The 20,001-nt window shown below is 46.6% G+C and overlaps 2 long non-coding RNA genes across 8 annotated transcripts; one reads left to right on the forward strand and one right to left on the reverse strand.

Annotated features, from left to right (window-relative positions):
* The first annotated feature begins 255 nt into the window (after window positions 1-255).
* Window positions 256-6,637, forward strand: LOC127916928 (uncharacterized). Of its 3 annotated transcripts, XR_008096577.1 has the most exons (5): window positions 256-1,550; window positions 2,095-2,308; window positions 3,973-4,774; window positions 5,317-6,294; window positions 6,331-6,637. It is a non-coding gene; the product is annotated as an uncharacterized LOC127916928 (long non-coding RNA). The 3 variants fall into 3 exon arrangements; XR_008096576.1 differs by having other exon boundaries at window positions 3,973-4,046; window positions 5,135-6,637; XR_008096578.1 differs by lacking the exon at window positions 3,973-4,774 and having other exon boundaries at window positions 5,135-6,637.
* A 1,201-nt stretch (window positions 6,638-7,838) lies between these two features.
* LOC127916927 (uncharacterized) lies at window positions 7,839-18,955 on the reverse strand. Of its 5 annotated transcripts, none has more exons than XR_008096575.1 (5): window positions 18,803-18,955; window positions 16,389-16,434; window positions 14,958-15,347; window positions 8,653-8,802; window positions 7,839-7,996 (listed from the first exon to the last, which is right to left on the reverse strand). It is a non-coding gene; the product is annotated as an uncharacterized LOC127916927 (long non-coding RNA). The 5 variants fall into 5 exon arrangements; XR_008096574.1 differs by lacking the exon at window positions 16,389-16,434 and adding an exon at window positions 18,003-18,048; XR_008096573.1 differs by lacking the exons at window positions 16,389-16,434; window positions 18,803-18,955 and adding an exon at window positions 8,161-8,246 and having other exon boundaries at window positions 7,980-8,062; window positions 14,958-15,447.
* Between the last annotated feature and the right edge of the window lie 1,046 nt (window positions 18,956-20,001).

The raw sequence follows: 20,001 nt of genomic DNA on the forward strand, positions 1-20,001 counted from the left end.
TATTAGACTGTATCTTTAGTGTTCAGAGGAGAACCAACCACACAGGGAAAGATACTGGGACTCGAACAGGATTCTTCCTCCCTGTGTAGAATGTATTCTTTCACTATTCCTCTTCATCCCTCCCCGGAATCTACTCTGCTTCTCTTCCTGTCTCTCTCCAGAATCTACTCTGCTTCTCTTCCTCTCTCCAGAATCTACTCTGCTTCTCTTCTCTGCTTCTCTTCTCTCTCCAGAATCTACTCTGCTTCTCTTCCTGTCTCTCTCTCCAGAATCTACTCTGCTTCTCTTCCTGTCTCTCTCTCCAGAATCTACTCTGCTTCTCTTCCTGTCTCTCTCTCCAGAATCTACTCTGCTTCTCTTCCTGTCTCTCTCTCCAGAATCTACTCTGCTTCTCTTCCTCTCTCTCTCCAGAATCTACTCTGCTTCTCTTCCTGTCTCTCTCTCCAGAATCTACTCTGCTTCTCTTCCTGTCTCTCTCCAGAATCTACTCTGCTTCTCTTCCTGTCTCTCTCTCCAGAATCAACTCTGCTTCTCTTCCTGTCTCTCTCTCCAGAATCAACTCTGCTTCTCTTCCTGTCTCTCTCTCCAGAATCAACTCTACTTCTCTTCCTGTCTCTCTCTCCAGAATCTACTCTGCTTCTCTTCCTGTCTCTCTCTCCAGAATCTACTCTGCTTCTCTTCCTGTCTCTCTCTCCAGAATCTACTCTGCTTCTCTTCCTGTCTCTCTCTCCAGAATCTACTCTGCTTCTCTTCCTGTCTCCCTCTCCAGAATCTACTCTGCTTCTCTTCCTGTCTCCCTCTCCAGAATCTACTCTGCTTCTCTCCCTGTCTCTCTCCAGAATCTAAACCATGCTTCTCTTCCTGTCTCTCTCCAGAATCTACTCTGCTTCTCTTCCTGTCTCTCTCCAGAATCTAAACCATGCTTCTCTTCCTGTCTCTCTCTCCAGAATCTACTCTGCTTCTCTTCCTGTCTCTCTCCAGAATCAACTCTGCTTCTCTTCCTGTCTCTCTCTCCAGAATCAACTCTGCTTCTCTTCCTGTCTCTCTCCAGAATCTACTCTGCTTCTCTTCCTGTCTCTCTCCAGAATCTAAACCATGCTTCTCTTCCTCTCTCTCTCCAGAATCTAAACCCTGCTTCTCTTCCTGTCTCCCTCTCCAGAATCTACTCTGCTTCTCTTCCTGTCTCCCTCTCCAGAATCTAAACCATGCTCCTCTTCCTGTCTCTCTCCAGAATCTAAACCCTGCTTCTCTTCCTCTCTCTCTCCAGAATCTAAGCCCTGCTTCTCTTCTTCTCTCTCTCCAGAATCTAAACCCTGCTTCTCTTCCTCTCTCTCTCCAGAATCTAAGCCCTGCTTCTCTTCCTCTCTCTCTCCAGAATCTGCTTCTCTTCCTGTCTCTCTCTCCAGAATCTACTCTGCTTCTCTTCCTGTCTCTCTCTCCAGAATCTACTCTGCTTCTCTTCCTGTCTCTCTCCAGAATCTAAACCCTGCTTCTCTTCCTGTTCCTCTCTCCAGAATCTACTCTGCTTCTCTTCCTGTTCCTCTCTCCAGGTTCTAAACCCTGCTCCCTCTTCCTGTCTCTCTCCAGAATCTAAACCCTGCTTCTCTTCCTGTCTCTCTCCAGAATCTAAACCCTGCTTCTCTTCCTGTCTCTCTCCAGAATCTACTCAGCTTCTCTTCCTGTCTCTCTCCAGAATCTAAACCCTGCTTCTCTTCCTGTCTCTCTCCAGAATCTAAACCCTGCTTCTCTTCCTCTCTCTCTCCAGAATCAACTCTGCTTCTCTTCCTGTCTCTCTCCAGAATCTACTCTGCTTCTCTTCCTGTCTCTCTCCAGAATCTAAACCATGCTTCTCTTCCTGTCTCTCTCTCCAGAATCTAAACCCTGCTTCTCTTCCTGTCTCCCTCTCCAGAATCTACTCTGCTTCTCTTCCTGTCCTCTCTCCAGAATCTAAACCATGCTCCTCTTCCTGTCTCTCTCCAGAATCTAAACCCTGCTTCTCTTCCTCTCTCTCTCCAGAATCTAAGCCCTGCTTCTCTTCTTTCTTCTCTCTCTCCAGAATCTAAACCCTGCTTCTCTTCCTGTTCCTCTCTCCAGGTTCTAAACCCTGCTCCTCTTCCTGTCTCTCTCCAGAATCTAAACCCTGCTTCTCTTCCTGTCTCTCTCCAGAATCTACTCTGCTTCTCTTCCTGTCTCTCTCCAGAATCTACTCTGCTTCTCTTCCTGTCTCTCTCCAGAATCTAAACCCTGCTTCTCTTCCTGTTCCTCTCTCCAGAATCTACTCTGCTTCTCTTCCTGTTCCTCTCTCCAGGTTCTAAACCCTGCTCCTCTTCCTGTCTCTCTCCAGAATCTAAACCCTGCTTCTCTTCCTGTCTCTCTCCAGAATCTAAACCCTGCTTCTCTTCCTGTCTCTCTCCAGAATCTACTCTGCTTCTCTTCCTGTCTCTCTCCAGAATCTAAACCCTGCTTCTCTTCCTGTTCCTCTCTCCAGAATCTACTCTGCTTCTCTTCCTCTCTCTCTCCAGAATCTACTCTGCTTCTCTTCCTGTTCCTCTCTCCAGAATCTACCCTGCTTCTCTTCCTGTCTCTCTCCAGAATCTAAACCCTGCTTCTCTTCCTGTCTCTCTCCAGAATCTAAACCCTGCTTCTCTTCCTGTCTCTCTCCAGAATCTAAACCCTGCTTCTCTTCCTGTCTCTCTCCAGAATCTAAACCCTGCTTCTCTTCCTGTTCCTCTCTCCAGAATCTAAACCCTGTTTCTCTCCCTGTCTCTCTCCACAATCTAAACCCTGCTTCTCTTCTTGTCTCTCTCCAGAATCTAAACCCTGCTTCTCTTCCTGTCTCTCTCCAGAATCTAAACCCTGCTCCTCTTCCTGTCTCTCTCCAGAATCTAAACCCTGCTTCTCTTCCTGTTCCTCTCTCCAGAATCTACTCTGCTTCTCTTCCTGTTCCTCTCTCCAGAATCTAAACCCTGCTTCTCTTCCTGTTCCTCTCTCCAGAATCTACTCTGCTTCTCTTCCTGTTCCTCTCTCCAGGTTCTAAACCCTGCTCCTCTTCCTGTCTCTCTCCAGAATCTAAACCCTGCTTCTCTTCCTGTCTCTCTCCAGGTTCTAAACCCTGCTCCTCTTCCTGTCTCTCTCCAGGTTCTAAACCCTGCTCCTCTTCCTGTCTCTCTCCAGAATCTAAACCCTGCTTCTCTTCCTGTCTCTCTCCAGAATCTACTCTGCTTCTCTTCCTGTTTCTCTCCAGAATCTAAACCCTGCTCCTCTTCCTGTCTCTCTCCAGAATCTAAAACCATGCTTCTCTTCCTGTCTCTCTCCAGAATCTAAACCCTGCTTCTCTTCCTGTTCCTCTCTCCAGAATCTACTCTGCTCTCTTCCTGTTCCTCTCTCCAGGTTCTAAACCCTGCTCCTCTTCCTGTTCCTCTCTCCAGGTTCTAAACCCTGCTTCTCTTCCTGTCTCTCTCCAGAATCTAAACCCTGCTTCTCTTCCTGTCTCTCTCCAGAATCTACTCTGCTTCTCTTCCTGTTCCTCTCTCCAGAATCTAAACCCTGCTTCTCTTCCTGTCTCTCTCCAGAATCTAAACCCTGCTTCTCTTCCTGTCTCTCTCCAGAATCTAAACCCTGCTTCTCTTCCTGTCTCTCTCCAGAATCTAAACCCTGCTTCTCTTCCTGTCTCTCTCCAGAATCTAAACCCTGCTTCTCTTCCTGTTCCTCTCTCCAGAATCTAAACCCTGCTTCTCTTCCTGTTCCTCTCCAGAATCTAAACCCTGCTTCTCTCCCTGTCTCTCTCCAGAATCTAAACCCTGCTTCTCTTCCTGTCTCTCTCCAGAATCTAAACCCTGCTTCTCTTCCTGTCTCTCTCCAGAATCTAAACCCTGCTTCTCTTCCTGTCTCTCTCCAGAATCTAAACCCTGCTCCTCTTCCTGTTCCTCTCTCCAGAATCTACTCTGCTTCTCTTCCTGTTCCTCTCTCCAGAATCTAAACCCTGCTTCTCTTCCTGTTCCTCTCTCCAGAATCTACTCTGCTTCTCTTCCTGTTCCTCTCTCCAGGTTCTAAACCCTGCTCCTCTTCCTGTCTCTCTCCAGAATCTAAACCCTGCTTCTCTTCCTGTCTCTCTCCAGAATCTAAACCCTGCTTCTCTTCCTGTCTCTCTCCAGAATCTACTCTGCTTCTCTTCCTGTTCCTCTCTCCAGAATCTAAACCCTGCTTCTCTTCCTGTCTCTCTCCAGAATCTAAACCCTGCTTCTCTTCCTGTCTCTCTCCAGAATCTAAACCCTGCTTCTCTTCCTGTCTCTCTCCAGAATCTAAACCCTGCTTCTCTTCCTGTTCCTCTCTCCAGAATCTAAACCCTGCTTCTCTTCCTGTTCCTCTCTCCAGAATCTAAACCCTGCTTCTCTCCCTGTCTCTCTCCAGAATCTAAACCCTGCTTCTCTTCCTGTCTCTCTCCAGAATCTAAACCCTGCTTCTCTTCCTGTCTCTCTCCAGAATCTAAACCCTGCTCCTCTTCCTGTCTCTCTCCAGAATCTAAACCCTGCTTCTCTTCCTGTTCCTCTCTCCAGAATCTACTCTGCTTCTCTTCCTGTTCCTCTCTCCAGAATCTAAACCCTGCTTCTCTTCCTGTTCCTCTCTCCAGAATCTACTCTGCTTCTCTTCCTGTTCCTCTCTCCAGGTTCTAAACCCTGCTCCTCTTCCTGTCTCTCTCCAGAATCTAAACCCTGCTTCTCTTCCTGTCTCTCTCCAGGTTCTAAACCCTGCTCCTCTTCCTGTCTCTCTCCAGGTTCTAAACCCTGCTCCTCTTCCTGTCTCTCTCCAGGTTCTAAACCCTGCTCCTCTTCCTGTCTCTCTCCAGAATCTAAACCCTGCTTCTCTTCCTGTCTCTCTCCAGAATCTACTCTGCTTCTCTTCCTGTTTCTCTCCAGAATCTAAACCCTGCTCCTCTTCCTGTCTCTCTCCAGAATCTAAACCATGCTTCTCTTCCTGTCTCTCTCCAGAATCTAAACCCTGCTTCTCTTCCTGTTCCTTTCTCCAGAATCTACTCTGCTTCTCTTCCTGTTCCTCTCTCCAGGTTCTAAACCCTGCTCCTCTTCCTGTCTCTCTCCAGAATCTAAACCCTGCTTCTCTTCCTGTCTCTCTCCAGAATCTAAACCCTGCTTCTCTTCCTGTTCCTCTCTCCAGAATCTACTCTGCTTCTCTTCCTGTTCCTCTCTCCAGGTTCTAAACCCTGCTCCTCTTCCTGTCTCTCTCCAGAATCTAAACCCTGCTTCTCTTCCTGTCTCTCTCCGGGTTCTAAACCCTGCTCCTCTTCCTGTCTCTCTCCAGGTTCTAAACCCTGCTCCTCTTCCTGTCTCTCTCCAGAATCTAAACCCTGCTTCTCTTCCTGTCTCTCTCCAGAATCTACTCTGCTTCTCTTCCTGTTTCTCTCCAGAATCTAAACCCTGCTCCTCTTCCTGTCTCTCTCCAGAATCTAAACCATGCTTCTCTTCCTGTCTCTCTCCAGAATCTAAACCCTGCTTCTCTTCCTGTTCCTCTCTCCAGAATCTACTCTGCTTCTCTTCCTGTTCCTCTCTCCAGGTTCTAAACCCTGCTCCTCTTCCTGTCTCTCTCCAGAATCTAAACCCTGCTTCTCTTCCTGTCTCTCTCCAGAATCTAAACCCTGCTTCTCTTCCTGTCTCTCTCCAGAATCTACTCTGCTTCTCTTCCTGTTCCTCTCTCCAGAATCTAAACCCTGCTTCTCTTCCTGTCTCTCTCCAGAATCTAAACCCTGCTTCTCTTCCTGTCTCTCTCCAGAATCTAAACCCTGCTTCTCTTCCTGTCTCTCTCCAGAATCTAAACCCTGCTTCTCTTCCTGTCTCTCTCCAGAATCTAAACCCTGCTTCTCTTCCTGTTCCTCTCTCCAGAATCTAAACCCTGCTTCTCTTCCTGTTCCTCTCCAGAATCTAAACCCTGCTTCTCTCCCTGTCTCTCTCCAGAATCTAAACCCTGCTTCTCTTCCTGTCTCTCTCCAGAATCTAAACCCTGCTTCTCTTCCTGTCTCTCTCCAGAATCTAAACCCTGCTCCTCTTCCTGTCTCTCTCCAGAATCTAAACCCTGCTTCTCTTCCTGTTCCTCTCTCCAGAATCTACTCTGCTTCTCTTCCTGTTCCTCTCTCCAGAATCTAAACCCTGCTTCTCTTCCTGTTCCTCTCTCCAGAATCTACTCTGCTTCTCTTCCTGTTCCTCTCTCCAGGTTCTAAACCCTGCTCCTCTTCCTGTCTCTCTCCAGAATCTAAACCCTGCTTCTCTTCCTGTCTCTCTCCAGGTTCTAAACCCTGCTTCTCTTCCTGTCTCTCTCCAGGTTCTAAACCCTGCTCCTCTTCCTGTCTCTCTCCAGGTTCTAAACCCTGCTCCTCTTCCTGTCTCTCTCCAGAATCTAAACCCTGCTTCTCTTCCTGTCTCTCTCCAGAATCTACTCTGCTTCTCTTCCTGTTTCTCTCCAGAATCTAAACCCTGCTTCTCTTCCTGTCTCTCTCCAGAATCTAAACCCTGCTTCTCTTCCTGTTCCTCTCTCCAGAATCTAAACCCTGCTTCTCTTCCTGTCTCTCTCCAGAATCTAAACCCTGCTCCTCTTCCTGTCTCTCTCCAGAATCTAAACTCTGCTCCTCTTCCTGTCTCTCTCCAGAATCTAAACCATGCTCCTCTTCCTGTCTCTCTCCAGAATCTAAACCCTGCTTCTCTTCCTGTCTCTCTCCAGAATCTAAACCCTGCTTCTCTTCCTGTCTCTCTCCAGAATCTAAACCCTGCTCCTCTTCCTGTCTCTCTCCAGAATCTAAACCCTGCTCCTCTTCCTGTCTCTCTCCAGAATCTAAACCCTGCTCCTCTTCCTGTCTCTCTCTCCAGAATCTAAACCATGCTCCTCTTCCTGTCTCTCTCCAGAATCTAAACCCTGCTCCTCTTCCTGTCTCTCCAGAATCTAAACTCTTCAGGTAAGACTTCCAGCAGCACAGACGGGCCCAAGTTCCCCGGGGACAAGAGCTCAACATCCCAGAACAACAACCAGTTGAAGAAAGGCATACAGGTGTTACCGGACGGTGAGGCTCAATTCCTCTCACTCTGTCCTTCACTCTGTCCTTCACTCTGTCCTTCACTCTGTCCTTCACTCTGTCCTTCACTCTGTCCTTCACTCTGTCCTTCACTCTGTCCTTCACTCTGTCCTTCACTCTGTCCTTCACTCTGTCCTTCACTCTGTCCTTCACTCTGTCCTTCACTCTGTCCTTCACTCCATCCAACCTTTCACCTGTCACAGGACAGGACCTGACTAGGAAGACCTGGTATAGGTGATGACTAGGAAGACCTGGTATAGGTGATGACTAGGAAGACCTGGTATAGGTGATGACTAGGAAGACCTGGTATAGGTGATGACTAGGAAGACCTGGTGTTGGTGATGACTAGGAAGACCTGGTATAGGTGATGACTAGGAAGACCTGGTATAGGTGATGACTAGGAAGACCTGGTATAGGTGATGACTAGGAAGACCTGGTATAGGTGATGACTAGGAAGACCTGGTGATGACTAGGAAGACCTGGTGATGACTAGGAAGACCTGGTGATGACTAGGAAGACCTGGTGATGACTAGGAAGACCTGGTGATGACTAGGAAGACCTGGTGATGACTAGGAAGACCTGGTGATGACTATGAAGACCTGGTGATGACTATGAAGACCTGGTATAGGTGATGACTATGAAGACCTGGTGTTGACTATGAAGACCTGGTGATGACTATGAAGACCTGGTATAGGTGATGACTATGAAGACCTGGTGTTGACTATGAAGACCTGGTATTGGTGATGACTATGAAGACCTGGTGTTGGTGATGACTAGGAAGACCTGGTGATGACTATGAAGACCTGGTGATGACTAAGAAGACCTGGTATAGGTGATGACTATGAAGACCTGGTATAGGTGATGACTAGGAAGACCTGGTATAGGTGATGACTATGAAGACCTGGTGATGACTAGGAAGACCTGGTGATGACTAGGAAGACCTGGTGATGACTAGGAAGACCTGGTATAGGTGATGACTAGGAAGACCTGGTATAGGTGATGACTAGGAAGACCTGGTATAGGTGATGACTAGGAAGACCTGGTATAGGTGATGACTATGAAGACCTGGTGATGACTAGGAAGACCTGGTGATGACTAGGAAGACCTGGTGATGACTAGGAAGACCTGGTGATGACTATGAAGACCTGGTATAGGTGATGACTATGAAGACCTGGTGTTGGTGATGACTATGAAGACCTGGTATTGGTGATGACTATGAAGACCTGGTGTTGGTGATGACTAGGAAGACCTGGTGATGACTATGAAGACCTGGTGATGACTATGAAGACCTGGTGATGACTAAGAAGACCTGGTATAGGTGATGACTAGGAAGACCTGGTATAGGTGATGACTAGGAAGACCTGGTGATGACTATGAAGACCTGGTATAGGTGATGACTATGAAGACCTGGTGTTGGTGATGACTATGAAGACCTGGTGTTGGTGATGACTATGAAGACCTGGTATTGGTGATGACTATGAAGACCTGGTGTTGGTGATGACTAGGAAGACCTGGTGATGACTATGAAGACCTGGTGATGACTAAGAAGACCTGGTGTTGGTGATGACTAAGAAGACCTGGTATAGGTGATGACTATGAAGACCTGGTATAGGTGATGACTAGGAAGACCTGGTATAGGTGATGACTATGAAGACCTGGTGATGACTAGGAAGACCTGGTATAGGTGATGACTATGAAGACCTGGTATAGGTGATGACTAGGAAGACCTGGTGATGACTATGAAGACCTGGTGATGACTAAGAAGACCTGGTGTTGGTGATGACTAAGAAGACCTGGTATAGGTGATGACTAGGAAGACCTGGTGATGACTATGAAGACCTGGTGATGACTAAGAAGACCTGATGTTGGTGATGACTAAGAAGACCTGGTATAGGTGATGACGAAGAGGACCTGGTATAGGTGATGACGAAGAAGAACTGGTATAGGTGATGACTAGGAAGACCTGGTGATGACTAGGAAGACCTGGTATAGGTGATGACTATGAAGACCTGGTGTTGGTGATGACGAAGAAGACCTGGTATAGGTGATGACTAGGAAGACCTGGTGATGACTAAGAAGACCTGGTATAGATGATGACTAAGAAGACCTGGTGTTGGTGATGACTAAGAAGACCTGGTATAGGTGATGACTAGGAAGACCTGGTATAGGTGATGACGAAGAAGAACTGGTGATGACTAAGAAGACCTGGTATAGGTGATGACTAAGAAGACCTGGTATAGGTGATGACTAAGAAGACCTGGTATAGGTGATGACTAAGAAGACCTGGTGTTGGTGATGACTAAGAAGACCTGGTATAGGTGATGACTAGGAAGACCTGGTATAGGTGATGACTAGGGAGACCTGGTATAGGTGATGACTAGGAAGACCTGGTGATGACTATGAAGACCTGGTATAGGTGATGACTAGGAAGACCTGGTATAGGTGATGACTAGGAAGACCTGGTGATGACTATGAAGACCTGGTATAGGTGATGACTATGAAGACCTGGTATAGGTGATGACTAGGGAGACCTGGTATAGGTGATGACTAGGAAGACCTGGTGATGACTATGAAGACCTGGTATAGGTGATGACTAGGAAGACCTGGTATAGGTGATGACTAGGAAGACCTGGTGATGACTATGAAGACCTGGTATAGGTGATGACTATGAAGACCTGGTATAGGTGATGACTAGGAAGACCTGGTGATGACTATGAAGACCTGGTATAGGTGATGACTATGAAGACCTGGTATAGGTGATGACTATGAAGACCTGGTATAGGTGATGACTAGGAGACCTGGTATAGGTGATGACTAGGAAGACCTGGTGATGACTAGGAAGACCTGGTATAGGTGATTACTAGGAAGACCTGGTGATGACTAAGAAGACCTGGTGATGACTATGAAGACCTGGTATAGGTGATGACTATGAAGAGCTGGTATAGGTGATGACTAGGAAGACCTGGTGATGACTAAGAAGACCTGGTATAGGTGATGACTATGAAGACCTGGTGATGACTAAGAAGACCTGGTGATGACTATGAAGACCTGGTATAGGTGATGACTATGAAGAGCTGGTATAGGTGATGACTAGGAAGACCTGGTATAGGTGATGACTAGGAAGACCTGGTATAGGTGATGACTAGGAAGACCTGGTATAGGTGATGACTAGGAAGACCTGGTATAGGTGATGACTATGAAGACCTGGTGATGACTAAGAAGACCTGGTGATGACTATGAAGACCTGGTATAGGTGATGACTATGAAGAGCTGGTATAGGTGATGACTAGGAAGACCTGGTGATGACTAAGAAGACCTGGTATAGGTGATGACTATGAAGACCTGGTGATGACTATGAAGACCTGGTGATGACTAAGAAGACCTGGTGATGACTATGAAGACCTGGTATAGGTGATGACTATGAAGAGCTGGTATAGGTGATGACTAGGAAGACCTGGTATAGGTGATGACTATGAAGACCTGGTGATGACTATGAAGACCTGGTGATGACTAGGAAGACCTGGTGATGACTAGGAAGACCTGGTGTAGGTGATGACTATGAAGACCTGGTGATGACTAGGAAGACCTGGTATAGGTGATGACTAGGAAGACCTGGTATAGGTGATGACTATGAAGACCTGGTGATGACTAGGAAGACCTGGTGATGACTAGGAAGACCTGGTATAGGTGATGACTAGGAAGACCTGGTATAGGTGATGACTAGGAAGACCTGGTATAGGTGATGACTAGGAAGACCTGGTATAGGTGATGACTAGGAAGACCTGGTGATGACTATGAAGACCTGGTGATGACTAGGAAGACCTGGTGATGACTAGGAAGACCTGGTGATGACTAGGAAGACCTGGTGATGACTAGGAAGACCTGGTATAGGTGATGACTAGGAAGACCTGGTGATGACTAGGAAGACCTGGTGATGACTAGGAAGACCTGGTGATGACTAGGAAGACCTGGTGATGACTATGAAGACCTGGTATAGGTGATGACTAGGAAGACCTGGTATAGGTGATGACTATGAAGACCTGGTATAGGTGATGACTATGAAGACCTGGTATAGGTGATGACTATGAAGACCTGGTATAGGTGATGACTATGAAGACCTGGTATAGGTGATGACTATGAAGACCTGGTATAGGTGATGACTATGAAGACCTGGTATAGGTGATGACTATGAAGACCTGGTATAGGTGATGACTATGAAGACCTGGTGTTGGTGATGACTAGGAAGACCTGGTATAGGTGATGACTAAGAAGACCTGGTATAGGTGATGACTATGAAGACCTGGTGATGACTATGAAGACCTGGTATAGGTGATGACTAGGAAGACCTGGTATAGGTGATGACTAGGAAGACCTGGTATAGGTGATGACTAGGAAGACCTGGTATTGGTGATGACTATGAAGACCTGGTGATGACTATGAAGACCTGGTATAGGTGATGACTATGAAGACCTGGTGATGACTATGAAGACCTGGTATAGGTGATGACTATGAAGACCTGGTATAGGTGATGACTAGGAAGACCTGGTGTTGGTGATGACTAGGAAGACCTGGTGATGACTATGAAGACCTGGTGATGACTATGAAGACCTGGTGATGACTATGAAGACCTGGTGATCACTAGGAAGACCTGGTATAGGTGATGACTAGGAAGACCTGGTATAGGTGATGACTAGGAAGACCTGGTGATGACTAAGAAGACCTGGTGATGACTAGGAAGACCTGGTGATGACTAGGAAGACCTGGTATAGGTGATTACTAGGAAGACCTGGTGATGACTATGAAGACCTGGTGATGACTATGAAGACCTGGTGATGACTAGGAAGACCTGGTATAGGTGATTACTAGGAAGACCTGGTGATGACTATGAAGACCTGGCGATGACTATGAAGACCTGGTATAGGTGATGACTAGGAAGACCTGGTGATGACTAGGAAGACCTGGTGATGACTAGGAAGACCTGGTATAGGTGATGACTAAGAAGACCTGGTGATGACTAGGAAGACCTGGTATAGGTGATTACTAGGAAGACCTGGTGATGACTATGAAGACCTGGTGATGACTAGGAAGACCTGGTATAGGTGATGACTAGGAAGACCTGGTGATGACTAAGAAGACCTGGTATAGGTGATTACTATGAAGACCTGGTGATGACTATGAAGACCTGGTGATGACTATGAAGACCTGGTATAGGTGATGACTATGAAGACCTGGTGATGACTATGAAGAGCTGGTATAGGTGATTACTATGAAGACCTGGTGATGACTATGAAGACCTGGTGATGACTATGAAGAGCTGGTATAGGTGATGACTAGGAAGACCTGGTATAGGTGATTACTAGGAAGACCTGGTGTTGGTGATGACTAGGAAGACCTGGTGATTACTAGGAAGACCTGGTGATGACTAGGAAGACCTGGTGATGACTAGGAAGACCTGGTGATGACTAGGAAGACCTGGTGATGACTAGGAAGACCTGGTGATGACTAGGAAGACCTGGTGATGACTAGGAAGACCTGGTGATGACTAGGAAGACCTGGTGATGACTAGGAAGACCTGGTATAGGTGATGACTAGGAAGACCTGGTATAGGTGATGACTAGGAAGACCTGGTATAGGTGATGACTAGGAAGACCTGGTGATGACTATGAAGACCTGGTATAGGTGATGACTAGGAAGACCTGGTGATGACTATGAAGACCTGGTATAGGTGATGACTATGAAGACCTGGTGATGACTAGGAAGACCTGGTGATGACTAGGAAGACCTGGTGATGACTAGGAAGACCTGGTATAGGTGATGACTAGGAAGACCTGGTATAGGTGATGACTAGGAAGACCTGGTGTTGGTGATGACTAGGAAGACCTGGTGATGACTAGGAAGACCTGGTATAGGTGATGACTAGGAAGACCTGGTGATGACTAAGAAGACCTGGTATAGGTGATGACTAGGAAGACCTGGTATAGGTGATGACTAGGAAGACCTGGTGATGACTAGGAAGACCTGGTGATGACTAGGAAGACCTGGTATAGGTGATGACTATGAAGACCTGGTATAGGTGATGACTATGAAGACCTGGTATAGGTGATGACTAGGAAGACCTGGTATAGGTGATGACTAGGAAGACCTGGTGATGACTAGGAAGACCTGGTGATGACTATGAAGACCTGGTGATGACTATGAAGACCTGGTGATCACTAGGAAGACCTGGTATAGGTGATGACTAGGAAGACCTGGTATAGGTGATGACTAGGAAGACCTGGTGATGACTAAGAAGACCTGGTGATGACTAGGAAGACCTGGTGATGACTAGGAAGACCTGGTATAGGTGATTACTAGGAAGACCTGGTGATGACTATGAAGACCTGGTGATGACTATGAAGACCTGGTGATGACTAGGAAGACCTGGTATAGGTGATGACTAGGAAGACCTGGTGATGACTATGAAGACCTGGTGATGACTATGAAGACCTGGTATAGGTGATGACTAAGAAGACCTGGTGATGACTAGGAAGACCTGGTGATGACTAGGAAGACCTGGTATAGGTGATGACTAAGAAGACCTGGTGATGACTAGGAATACCTGGTATAGGTGATGACTATGAAGACCTGGTGATGACTATGAAGACCTGGTGATGACTAGGAAGACCTGGTATAGGTGATGACTAGGAAGACCTGGTGATGACTAAGAAGACCTGGTATAGGTGATTACTATGAAGACCTGGTGATGACTATGAAGACCTGGTGATGACTATGAAGACCTGGTATAGGTGATGACTATGAAGACCTGGTGATGACTATGAAGAGCTGGTATAGGTGATTACTATGAAGACCTGGTGATGACTATGAAGACCTGGTGATGACTATGAAGAGCTGGTATAGGTGATGACTAGGAAGACCTGGTATAGGTGATTACTAGGAAGACCTGGTGTTGGTGATGACTAGGAAGACCTGGTGATTACTAGGAAGACCTGGTGATGACTAGGAAGACCTGGTGATGACTAGGAAGACCTGGTGATGACTAGGAAGACCTGGTGATGACTAGGAAGACCTGGTGATGACTAGGAAGACCTGGTGATGACTAGGAAGACCTGGTGATGACTAGGAAGACCTGGTGATGACTAGGAAGACCTGGTGATGACTAGGAAGACCTGGTATAGGTGATGACTAGGAAGACCTGGTATAGGTGATGACTAGGAAGACCTGGTGATGACTATGAAGACCTGGTATAGGTGATGACTATGAAGACCTGGTATAGGTGATGACTAGGAAGACCTGGTGATGACTATGAAGACCTGGTGATGACTATGAAGACCTGGTATAGGTGATGACTATGAAGACCTGGTGATGACTAGGAAGACCTGGTGATGACTAGGAAGACCTGGTGATGACTAGGAAGACCTGGTATAGGTGATGACTAGGAAGACCTGGTATAGGTGATGACTAGGAAGACCTGGTATAGGTGATGACTATGAAGACCTGGTGATGACTAGGAAGACCTGGTGATGACTAGGAAGACCTGGTGATGACTAGGAAGACCTGGTGATGACTAGGAAGACCTGGTATAGGTGATGACTAGGAAGACCTGGTGATGACTAGGAAGACCTGGTGATGACTAGGAAGACCTGGTGATGACTAGGAAGACCTGGTGATGACTAGGAAGACCTGGTGATGACTAGGAAGACCTGGTATAGGTGATGACTATGAAGACCTGGTATAGGTGATGACTATGAAGACCTGGTATAGGTGATGACTATGAAGACCTGGTATAGGTGATGACTATGAAGATCTGGTATAGGTGATGACTATGAAGACCTGGTATAGGTGATGACTATGAAGACCTGGTATAGGTGATGACTATGAAGACCTGGTATAGGTGATGACTATGAAGACCTGGTATAGGTGATGACTAGGAAGACCTGGTATAGGTGATGACTATGAAGACCTGGTATAGGTGATGACTATGAAGACCTGGTATAGGTGATGACTATGAAGACCTGGTATAGGTGATGACTATGAAGACCTGGTATAGGTGATGACTAGGAAGACCTGGTATAGGTGATGACTAGGAAGACCTGGTATAGGTGATGACTAGGAAGACCTGGTATAGGTGATGACTAGGAAGACCTGGTATAGGTGATGACTAGGAAGACCTGGTATAGGTGATGACTAGGAAGACCTGGTATAGGTGATGACTATGAAGACCTGGTATAGGTGATGACTATGAAGACCTGGTATAGGTGATGACTATGAAGACCTGGTATAGGTGATGACTATGAAGACCTGGTATAGGTGATGACTATGAAGACCTGGTATAGGTGATGACTAGGAAGACCTGGTGATGACTAGGAAGACCTGGTGATGACTATGAAGACCTGGTGATGACTATGAAGACCTGGTGATGACTATGAAGACCGGTGATCACTAGGAAGACCTGGTATAGGTGATGACTAGGAAGACCTGGTATAGGTGATGACTAGGAAGACCTGGTGATGACTAGGAAGACCTGGTGATGACTAGGAAGACCTGGTATAGGTGATTACTAGGAAGACCTGGTGATGACTATGAAGACCTGGTGATGACTATGAAGACCTGGTGATGACTAGGAAGACCTGGTATAGGTGATTACTAGGAAGACCTGGTGATGACTATGAAGACCTGGTGATGACTATGAAGACCTGGTATAGGTGATGACTAAGAAGACCTGGTGATGACTAGGAAGACCTGGTGATGACTAGGAAGACCTGGTATAGGTGATGACTAAGAAGACCTGGTGATGACTAGGAAGACCTGGTATAGGTGATTACTAGGAAGACCTGGTGATGACTATGAAGACCTGGTGATGACTAGGAAGACCTGGTATAGGTGATGACTAGGAAGACCTGGTGATGACTAAGAAGACCTGGTATAGGTGATTACTATGAAGACCTGGTGATGACTATGAAGACCTGGTGATGACTATGAAGACCTGGTATAGGTGATGACTATGAAGACCTGGTGATGACTATGAAGAGCTGGTATAGGTGATTACTATGAAGACCTGGTGATGACTATGAAGACCTGGTGATGACTATGAAGAGCTGGTATAGGTGATGACTAGGAAGACCTGGTATAGGTGATTACTAGGAAGACCTGGTGTTGGTGATGACTAGGAAGACCTGGTGATTACTAGGAAGACCTGGTGATGACTAGGAAGACCTGGTGATGACTAGGAAGACCTGGTGATGACTAGGAAGACCTGGTGATGACTAGGAAGACCTGGTGATGACTAGGAAGACCTGGTGATGACTAGGAAGACCTGGTGATGACTAGGAAGACCTGGTATAGGTGATGACTAGGAAGACCTGGTATAGGTGATGACTAGGAAGACCTGGTATAGGTGATGACTAGGAAGACCTGGTGATGACTATGAAGACCTGGTATAGGTGATGACTAGGAAGACCTGGTGATGACTATGAAGACCTGGTGATGACTATGAAGACCTGGTGATGACTATGAAGACCTGGTATAGGTGATGACTATGAAGACCTGGTGATGACTAGGAAGACCTGGTGATGACTAGGAAGACCTGGTGATGACTAGGAAGACCTGGTATAGGTGATGACTAGGAAGACCTGGTGTTGGTGATGACTAGGAAGACCTGGTGATGACTAGGAAGACCTGGTATAGGTGATGACTAGGAAGACCTGGTGATGACTAAGAAGACCTGGTATAGGTGATGACTAGGAAGACCTGGTATAGGTGATGACTAGGAAGACCTGGTGATGACTAGGAAGACCTGGTATAGGTGATGACTATGAAGACCTGGTATAGGTGATGACTATGAAGACCTGGTATAGGTGATGACTATGAAGACCTGGTATAGGTGATGACTAGGAAGACCTGGTATAGGTGATGACTAGGAAGACCTGGTGATGACTAGGAAGACCTGGTGATGACTATGAAGACCTGGTGATGACTATGAAGACCTGGTGATCACTAGGAAGACCTGGTATAGGTGATGACTAGGAAGACCTGGTATAGGTGATGACTAGGAAGACCTGGTGATGACTAAGAAGACCTGGTGATGACTAGGAAGACCTGGTGATGACTAGGAAGACCTGGTATAGGTGATTACTAGGAAGACCTGGTGATGACTATGAAGACCTGGTGATGACTATGAAGACCTGGTGATGACTAGGAAGACCTGGTATAGGTGATTACTAGGAAGACCTGGTGATGACTATGAAGACCTGGTGATGACTATGAAGACCTGGTATAGGTGATGACTAAGAAGACCTGGTGATGACTAGGAAGACCTGGTGATGACTAGGAAGACCTGGTATAGGTGATGACTAAGAAGACCTGGTGATGACTAGGAATACCTGGTATAGGTGATGACTATGAAGACCTGGTGATGACTATGAAGACCTGGTGATGACTAGGAAGACCTGGTATAGGTGATGACTAGGAAGACCTGGTGATGACTAAGAAGACCTGGTATAGGTGATTACTATGAAGACCTGGTGATGACTATGAAGACCTGGTGATGACTATGAAGACCTGGTATAGGTGATGACTATGAAGACCTGGTGATGACTATGAAGAGCTGGTATAGGTGATTACTATGAAGACCTGGTGATGACTATGAAGACCTGGTGATGACTATGAAGAGCTGGTATAGGTGATGACTAGGAAGACCTGGTATAGGTGATTACTAGGAAGACCTGGTGTTGGTGATGACTAGGAAGACCTGGTGATTACTAGGAAGACCTGGTGATGACTAGGAAGACCTGGTGATGACTAGGAAGACCTGGTGATGACTAGGAAGACCTGGTGATGACTAGGAAGACCTGGTGATGACTAGGAAGACCTGGTGATGACTAGGAAGACCTGGTGATGACTAGGAAGACCTGGTGATGACTAGGAAGACCTGGTGATGACTAGGAAGACCTGGTATAGGTGATGACTAGGAAGACCTGGTATAGGTGATGACTAGGAAGACCTGGTGATGACTATGAAGACCTGGTATAGGTGATGACTATGAAGACCTGGTATAGGTGATGACTAGGAAGACCTGGTGATGACTATGAAGACCTGGTGATGACTATGAAGACCTGGTATAGGTGATGACTATGAAGACCTGGTGATGACTAGGAAGACCTGGTGATGACTAGGAAGACCTGGTGATGACTAGGAAGACCTGGTATAGGTGATGACTAGGAAGACCTGGTGTTGGTGATGACTAGGAAGACCTGGTGATGACTAGGAAGACCTGGTATAGGTGATGACTATGAAGACCTGGTGATGACTATGAAGACCTGGTATAGGTGATGACTATGAAGACCTGGTGATGACTATGAAGACCTGGTATAGGTGATGACTATGAAGACCTGGTATAGGTGATGACTAGGAAGACCTGGTGTTGGTGATGACTATGAAGACCTGGTGATGACTATGAAGACCTGGTATAGGTGATGACTAGGAAGACCTGGTATAGGTGATGACTAGGAAGACCTGGTATAGGTGATGACTAGGAAGACCTGGTGATGACTAGGACGACCTGGTATAGGTGATTACTATGAAGACCTGGTGATGACTATGAAGACCTGGTATAGGTGATGACTAGGAAGACCTGGTATAGGTGATGACTAGGAAGACCTGGTATAGGTGATGACTAGGAAGACCTGGTGATGACTAGGAAGACCTGGTATAGGTGATTACTAGGAAGACCTGGTATTGGTGATGACTAGGAAGAGCTACAAGAAAGGCATTGGACTCTAGTTGTTCACGTGACATTACAACGTTTTAACTAAGACTTTTCCGTGGTCAGGAAATATGTAACCTGGTCATTTTATCATCAGCCGGGCACGAAGGTCACGTTCAACTCCAGTTTATAGACTGGGTCAAACACACACACACACACTCACACTCACACACACTCACACTCACTCACACTCACTCAATCTCACACACACACACTCAATCACACACACACACACACACTCAATCTCACACACACACACTCAATCTCACACACACACACTCAATCTCACACACACACACACTCAATCTCACACACACACACTCAATCTCACACACACACTCAATCTCACACACACACACACACACACACACACACTCAATCTCACACACACACACACACACACACACACACACACACACACACACTCAATCTCACACACACACACTCAATCACACACACACACACACACTCAATCTCACACACACACTCAATCACACACACACACACACACACACACACACACTCAATCTCACACACACACACACACACACACTCAATCTCACACACACACACACACACAATCTCACACACACACACACACACTCAATCTCACACACACACACACACACTCAATCTCACACACACACACACACTCAATCACACACACACACTCAATCACACACACACACTCAATCTCACACACACACACACTCTCAATCTCACACACACACACACTCTCAATCTCACACACACACACACTCTCAATCACACACACACACACTCTCAATCTCACACACACACTCTCAATCACACACAATCTCACACACACACAACACACACACACACACTCAACACACACACACTCAATCTCACACACACACACTCAATCTCACACTCTCACACACACACACACACACACACACTCAATCTCACACACACACACACACACACTCAATCTCACACACACACACACACGCACACACACACACACACTCAATCTCACACACACACACACACACACTCAATCTCACACACACACACACACTCAATCTCACACACACACACACACACACACACACACACACACACACACACACACACACACACACACACACACACACACACACACACACACACACACACACACACACTCAATCACACACAC

The sequence above is a fragment of the Oncorhynchus keta genome, unplaced genomic scaffold (genome assembly GCF_023373465.1).
Source record: "Oncorhynchus keta strain PuntledgeMale-10-30-2019 unplaced genomic scaffold, Oket_V2 Un_contig_10103_pilon_pilon, whole genome shotgun sequence".
In the NCBI taxonomy this organism is placed as follows: Eukaryota; Metazoa; Chordata; class Actinopteri; order Salmoniformes; family Salmonidae; genus Oncorhynchus; species Oncorhynchus keta.